Genomic DNA, 8,599 nt, shown 5'->3' with positions numbered 1-8,599 from the left:
ACACACACACACACACACACACACACTCATACACACACACACACACACTCACACACACACACTTACACACACACTCTCACACACACACACACACACACTCTCTCTCACACACACACACACACATACTTACACACACACTCTCACACACACACACACACTCTCTCTCTCACACACACACACACACACACACACTCATACACACACACACATACACACACACAATGTCTGACACACACACACACACACTCATACACACACACACATACACACACACAATGTCTGACACACACACACACACACAAGTATATATTCTCCTCTGCTGTGGCCCCTGCACTCTCTATCACTCCTTAGTAGAGATATTCTCTCTCTCTAACACACACACACACATTCTGTCAAACACACAATACAGAAAATAATTACAAATATATGGCGGATAAAAGAGTATCCCGGGTGTTTATATGGACAGATGACTTTTAAATATATACTGGAATATGTGCCACTGTATGTTCAGGATCTCTGTCTCACACACACACACACACACTCTCTGAGACAGTCTCCAAGGAGAAACAGAACCTGTGACTGCTGGGGGTCCTAACCGACATGTACTGAAAATATTCTTGGGTGAAGTTTTTGATCTCCTGTGTATTTGGCTCTTTCTCACACTCCCTCTTATTTCTTATGTGCCCCCTTTTTATTCTCCCTTTTACACACTCCCTCTTTCACTCACCCACTCACTCGTTCACTCACTCATTCACACTCACTCACACACACCGTCTCTTTCTGTCCTTTCAACCTCTCTCTCTGTCTCTCTCACAAACACACACTTTCTCTCTGTCTCTCTGTCCCTCTCTCTCTCTGTCTCTCTCTGTCTCTCTCTCTGTCTGTCTGTCTCTCTCTGTCTCTCTCTCTGTCTCTCTGTCTGTCTCTCTCCATGTAGACCTTCTGTGCACTTCCATCCTTTGTCCTTCCCTTCTACCTTCTGTCTCTCTGCTCCTTCCATTTTCTCTCTGTCTCTCAGACACTGTCCCATATTTAGCATGTGCTCTTATTATCATTGTGTCTCTCTCACCTCCTCTCTACAGTCACCCAGCAAGTACATTCCTCTCTTCATTACCCTCTGTCCTCCTTTGCTTTCATATGCCTCCTCCTCAATGAAACAAATAAAAAGCAATAGCAAGTAATTGTGGATGCATAAACGAACGTTTGAAGCCTAAATACAGAGTGACATAACGCTGCAACCCGAGAGCATATAATAAATAGCCGGTCAGAGACTCCCCCTTTGCAGGCGCAGTGAGAGGGCGACACTTTGGAAGTGATGAGAAACAGATGAGAAATCTTAGTTTTTTCCTTCCAGTGACGTCAGGCCGGTCCGGCAGAGATGTGCCACTGGTGAGCCCTGGATGGGGGTGGCACATTTAGGCCGATACCATTCCTACCCAGCCAGGTACGCGTGTCTGTGTGCGGTGCAACTAGCGCTAGTATAATGTGTCCTGCCCAACTAGCGCTAGTATAATATGTCCTGCCCACTCACACGTCTCCACAGCGTAACATATGGGAAGCCTGCAGCAGGCCTGAGCGCTGAGCCCTGGAGCTCGCAGCAATAGAGCCAATAGAGCCCATTCTCTAATACACACCAGATGCTTTGCGACTGTGTGACCGCAGCCAGGCAGCTCCTTGATTCTGCTCAGCAGCATTTTGTTGCAATTACACACCACGCTGGGACCAATTTTATTGGTGACCTATTTTTCATACTTGCAGAAAATTGATGTTCCTTTTTTTCCCCCTCTCTGCGGCCTCTCGGCAAAAGGGTAACATTTCCAATGGAACTGGGATGATCTGTCAGGCTGGTTGTAGATAATATCCACGTAGAGCATTGAATATAAATACACGCATTCCTGCAAAGGTCACTAGTGACCGCCAGAGTCCAGACTTACAATCATTCACTCAAACATTGCCATTACTTTGAAGTTGGACTTGAGAAAAACGAGGGGAGTTTAAGCAGAATCTTCTGGGTAACTTTGACTATAAAATAGAACATTCCTTTAAATGGTCCTGTATACACAATAAATAACATCCCCGACTTTACACTCTTCGCCATATTCATTCACTTAACCCCTTCCTAGTCAATGCATCGTCCTGTGTACTCTGCTTTCTACTATATTAGTCTCTGCATTGAATTCATCAATCTGCCCAAGGGAGGTCCAATGCAATGGCCATTCCATCCCAGCACAATTTAAAATATGAGCTAATTAGAGAAATGGAGGGAAACAAGAAGGCATAGCACAGAAATCTAATATAAATTATTATCATTATTATTATTATTATTATTATTATTATTATCATTATTATTATCATTATTATTATTAATTTTAAGCAGTATTAGTATTATTATTATTTATAATAATAATACTGCTTGTTCTCTCCTTCCTGCAAAATCCTCCGATTGCCTGTACTATAGGGAAGAGGCCAGATGTTAAGTTTATTGATATTTTTCTTTCTCTGCATCCAGCAGTCATTTAGGAAATGTGGAAGAGGCGTTCTGGATGCTGTCCAATTGTACACATTGTACACAGTCAGAAATGATAGTGAAAATGTAACATCTGCTTCCTTTAAGCACACTGTGCCAGGCTGTATTTTATGAATGCTTTCCTCGTTGTACAAGAAATATGTAGATATAAAGTGGCATCCTTATGTACAGCGTGCTTCTAATGGCTTTGGCATTTCAAGGGAACCATTCATTGAATAAAGCCATTTAGAAGGGTTGATCTGAAAGCTGCATCGTTTATGGGGGGTGGTCGAAAAGATATTATAATTAAGCAGTAACTTATTTTTTTCTGAGTGTATTTGTGACACTGGAGACTGGTACAATGCTGTTTATAACCCAGAGGGTGCAGGTTTCCTTTATTTGTTTTAAATCAACATTATTGCAATTTTACTGCTGAGTAAACAGAATAATATTATGGGCCAATTATTGCTTGACCTGAGAGTTTGGGGCAGGATAAAGGGATGGAGAGGAGAAGTTGCTTCATTCCTGAGCCTTAAATGTGAGTAGAGGGAAAGGCATTTGTGCTGCACTGACTGCCTCAATGCGTTGCAGATGTTACACTTAGACCTTAACTGACCCCAAATTTCCTCCCAAATAATTCTCCTGCTTTCTCCCAACGAGGCCCTGAATTGTAGGATCCCACACGGTGAACTGGGGCACAGCTCTTGCCTTGAGCCTGGACAGACCTGCTCTGTACCTGAAATGTCAACTACAAACCCTGGTATCCCCCAGCAGGCAAGTTTGCTGAGGATTCTGGGATCAGTTGTAATGAACAGCAACAGAGGAGCTGCCAGTGGCATCCCTATCATTTCTAGAGTAAACACTAATCAGGGCAATGAGTGTGTAGTTTTCGCTGTGTCACAGACATAAGTAAGGGAGCGATTAAATTCAATGGCAAATCATCCGCTAGAGCAGGAAGGCTCTCAATTCACGACAAACATCTCTCTGTGTTATTGCATGTATCACTTATTAGTTGTATAGCCCTCCCTGCAGACTCTATTGGGCATCTTTGATCATTTCCCCCCCCCCAGGAATAACAACACTACTGCAGTAGCATGGGGGCGCTTACAAGTTTGACGCTGCTACTCTGTCCTTAAACTGCAGATCTGCACTGCTATCAACTGTCATTTTTGTGGTATAAATGGCCAACTATTTTTAAGAGAATATTGGGGTTTTCATTCATCATAGGCTGATATAGGAACGTTCACAAGGGGACAGAACAGTTTGAGTTTGACCCCAATCCATACAAAACATTGCGCTTATTGTACTTTACCTACAGACTAGGTCACTCACTTCCCATCTGCTTTACTATTCCTGTTATTTATCAGTTTACATTGTCATTTTACTTCAGGAGGATCACATGGCCAGTCATAGTCACTTAACTTACTACATGATATCATTGTAACTTAACTTACATACTGTCATTGTCACTCCCTGTAACTTTACTTACATACTGTCATTGTCACTCCCTTTAACTTTACTTATATACTGTCATTGTCACTCCCTGTAACTTTACTTACATAATGTCATTGTCACTCCTTGTAACTTTACTTACATACTGTCATTGTCACTCCTTGTAACTTTACTTACATACTGTCATTGTCACTCCCTGTAACTTTACTTACATAATGTCATTGTCACTCCTTGTAACTTTACTTACATACTGTCATTGTCACTCCCTGTAATTTTACTTACATACTGTCATTGTCACTCCTTGTAACTGTACTTACATACTGTCATTGTGACTCCTTGTAACTTTACTTACATACTGTCATTGTCACTCCTTGTAACTTTACTTACATACTGTCATTGTGACTCCTTGTAACTTTACTTACATACTGTCATTGTCACTCCTTGTAACTGTGCTTACATACTGTCATTGTCACTCCTTGTAACTTTACTTACATACTGTCATTGTCACTCCCTGTAACTTTACTTATTACATGTCATTGTCACTCCCTGTAACTTTACTTACATACTGTCATTATCACCCCTTGTAACTTTACTTACATACCGCCAGTCACTCCCTGTAACTTTACTTACATACTGTAATTGTCACTCCTTGTAACTTTACTTACATACTGCCATTGTCACTTCCTGTAACTTTACTTACTACATGTCATTGTCACTCTTTGTATCTTTACTTACATACTGTCATTGTCACTTCCTGTAACTTTACTTGCATAATGTCACTGTCACTCCCTGTAACTTTACTTACATACTGTTATTGTTACTTCCTGTATCTTTACTTACTTATTGTTATTGTCACGCTCTGTAACTTTACTTACATATTGTTATCGTCACTCCCTGTAACTTTACTTACTACCTTAATTACATACTGTTATTGTCACTCCCTGTAACTTTACTTAGATGTAGTTATTGTCACTGCCTGTACTTTAAAGCTACAGGGATTGACAACAATAATATTAAGTGACGTTACAGGGAGTGACAACAACAATATGTAAGTAAAGTTACAGTAAGTGACAATGACATTATGTAAGTAAAGTTACATGAAGTGACAATAACTAAATTAAAGTAAAGTTACAGGGAGTGATAATAACTACATTACAACATGTAATAACTACATGTAAGTAAAGCTACATGGGAGTTTAGGTACTAACATGTTATTATTATATATTATAGACATACTTACATGTTATCATTGTCACTCCCTGTAACTTTACGTATATGTAGTTGTCTCCCCCTGTAACTTTACTTACATGTATTTATTGTCACTCCCTGTAACTTTACTTACATGTAGTTAATGTCACTCCCTGTAACTTTACCTACATGTATTTATTGTCACTCCCTGTAACTTTACTTACACATAGGTATTGTCACTTCCTGTAACTTGACTTACATGTAGTTATTGTCACTTCATGTAACTTTACTTACATAATGTCATTGTCACTCCCTATATCTTTACTTAAATGTAGTTATTGTCACTACCTGTAACTTTACTTACATGTAGTAATTGTCACTCCCTGTAACTTTGATTGTATTTATCATTCCCTGTAATTTTAATTGTCAATCCCTGTACATGACTAAAGACGCATTGTATAATTTGGTATAAATGTAAATACAGTCTTACATAACGGTTACAGAGCCACAGGTCAGACGAGTAACTTCACTCACATGTTTACAGTTATATTTCTGGTGATTGTACCAATTTACCGGTGTCGGTGTATTGTGCCGCTGACAAAAGTTTCTAGGCTGTATCAGTCTTATTATGAATAATACATTTAATAATCCTATTCATATTCCACTTTTGCTCCCCTACATCGGATGGGGGATACAGTGGAATGTAGGGGTACCAGTGAGTAACCTGCAGTGACATAAAAGTCCAGGGAGGCAGCCTGTAAATAACTGGAGCGTTTAGGAGACTCACAGAGAAAATGAGTGTCTGACCTCTTCTTATTCTCAGCCTATGAGGGACTGCGCCTGTGCGCCTGGGTGAGCCAGTCTGAGCTGGGCTGCCCTTTGGCCGCTTGACAGGCAATTCAAGTAATGCCCCTCTAACTGAGTGACAGGACCCCCTTTCAAAGGCTGCACCGCTGCCACTGTGAATAGGAGAAATGTGAAGCATCCCCAGGCTCCCACGTCCTCAGAAGCAGATTGTTTGCGGAGAGATGTGAGACGCATTTCAGGGAGACTTGGATGAAGCGCCTTTCCTGCGTCCTCATTTGGCTGGATGCGATTTTCGGAAAGTTTGCGAGTGACACGGCTGCAGGGGGCACAATGTGAAGCAGGGGCAGTCACGCTTTGGCATAGGGGGGTCTTTATGGGAAATTGGGTGTTTAAGAGAAAATAAAGGCAATAGCATCCAGGGCTTTGAGCCTATTCGCATCCCAAATCCTGACACATCTTTTCCTTCTCCTCTTCTCCCCAGACAGAAAAGCTTAATCCCCCCGACAAAGACTTATTAATAACACACTCATCTATTATTTAACTTGCGATTGCTACATAACAGCAACAAAATTCAGGGCTTTATTTCCCACTCTCTCTCTTTTCTTCACACACTTACCGCATTACCATGTGAAATGTAAAGGCAAAAATATCGGTGAATAATATGCAGTAACTGAGTCCAAGAGCAACACTCACCCTGTGCCAAAAACTGCAACATACTCTCTATTGGATGGAGCCTGGATAAGCCAGGGGCCCTGTAGAACCTCAACGAGGTAAGAAGTCACCTCTCTTAGATAAACACACTCCTAAAATTAGTCTGATTTCTATTATTATTATTACGACTAATATTACATATTTCTAGAATTCCATTTTTTTTATTTTGCTTCCAACGTGGATTTCATTTGTTATATATTTTTATTTTCCTTTTAAAATACACAATACATATAATATACAAATACCGAGAGTCCTTAGGATAACAATAATAAATTGGCTGCGTTATTGCGAGGGTATTTCGTATCCACAGATTCCTGTCGCTCCATATTTACGCACAGAATAATCAGATCAATGTTCAGAAAGTCCAGTCCTGTCTGTGGCGCTTCTACTCCAAATATCAGCCGAATGGGGTCGGTTATTGTTTTGGTTTTAACGCGCAATTCTCTCCGCCAAACAAGCAAAGGGATTGTGTTACCGAAATTTCCTGAATTCTCTATTATTCATGCAAAATAGTCCCTATTATATAAATTATATTATGTATTTATACCTTAATGCAGAACATAATGTAATATAAATACAAGCAGCCTCCAAACTAAAGAGCTCACGATTAGGGTTGTTGTGATCTTTTTTATTTATTTATTTTGATCCAAATAATATTCATATGTACATATGTATCCCATACAGCATATAGTTTGCGTGTATATCTCTATATTTCTGTATATGGGTTGCTCTTATGTTTTATTTTGCTTAGGTATAGGGGCACCTCCTGAAATAAAAAATAAAAGAAGGAAATGTCGCATCTCCTTATTGATATTTGGGGAGTAGGAAAGGGTTGGGGGGGCAGCTGTTTTAAAGCAGCGAATTCGCTCTGCTTAGGGTTAAAGGGATTGTTCACCTTTGAGATAACTGTCAGTATTATGTAGAGAGTCATATTCAGATACAATTTGCAATTGGTTTTCATTTTTTATTATTGAAGGTTTTTGAATTATTTAGCATTTTATTCAGCAGCTCTTCAAGTTGCATCTTAAGCAATCTGGTAACTAGGGTCCGAATTACCCTAGCAACCATGCATTGATCTGAATAAGAGACTGGAACATGAGTAGGAGAGGCCTGAATAGATGGTTCAGTAATAAAAAAGTAACAATAACAAAACATTTGTAGCCTTACAGAGCATTTGGGGGTTTTTTTAGAAGGGAGTCAGCGACATTTGAAAGCTGCCAAAAATCAGAAGAAAAAGACGAATATCTATAAAACTTTAAAAAATAAATAATGAAAACCAATTGAAAAGTTGCTCCGAATTGGCCGTTCTATAACAGAATAAAAGTTACCTTAAAGGTGAATCACCCCTTTAAGTCGCGCTGCAGTTAGTCACTTTATTGTGATGAAGGTGCCGGGGAGAAGCCGAGGGAATAGTGTGTAGCTGTAAGACTCCCATGAGGCCAGAGATATTAACATTATAAATAACATGAGACGAGGATATTTATATATCTGGATGGAAATTAAAATGTTGTAGGAAAAAGCGCTATAATGTCTTTTCCGGAAAGTCTTTTCCAGCGTTAACCCATCCGTCACCAGTTGGTTGAACTCCCAGTTGCACCTGTTATAGGTTAAGACGGGGATCATATTCAATCCTGCCCCCGCGGCCGGTTACAATCTCCCTCTTTCTTTATTCGCACCCCCTTTGTACATGGAGTGGCTCCGCCCAGGGCTCAGGTGAAAGTGACCGGGAAACTGGGAGAGTGAACTCACAGGGGTGTATATGACGCCGCCACACGGAGAAGAAGAATCTCAGGGGCGACTGTGCAGGTGTTGGTGGGCGTATCCTGGAGGGACGGGGATCTTGGAAAGGTCAGTTTAGAGGCGATTGTTTTCCTCCTGAGGTGCGCGCCGCCTTCAGTTGCCTCAGCCGGGGGAGCAGTGCTGCTGACTACAGGT

This window comes from Xenopus laevis, chromosome 1L (genome assembly GCF_017654675.1).
Source record: "Xenopus laevis strain J_2021 chromosome 1L, Xenopus_laevis_v10.1, whole genome shotgun sequence".
Lineage (NCBI taxonomy): Eukaryota > Metazoa > Chordata > Amphibia > Anura > Pipidae > Xenopus > Xenopus laevis.
This window is presented reverse-complemented; position numbering follows the sequence as displayed.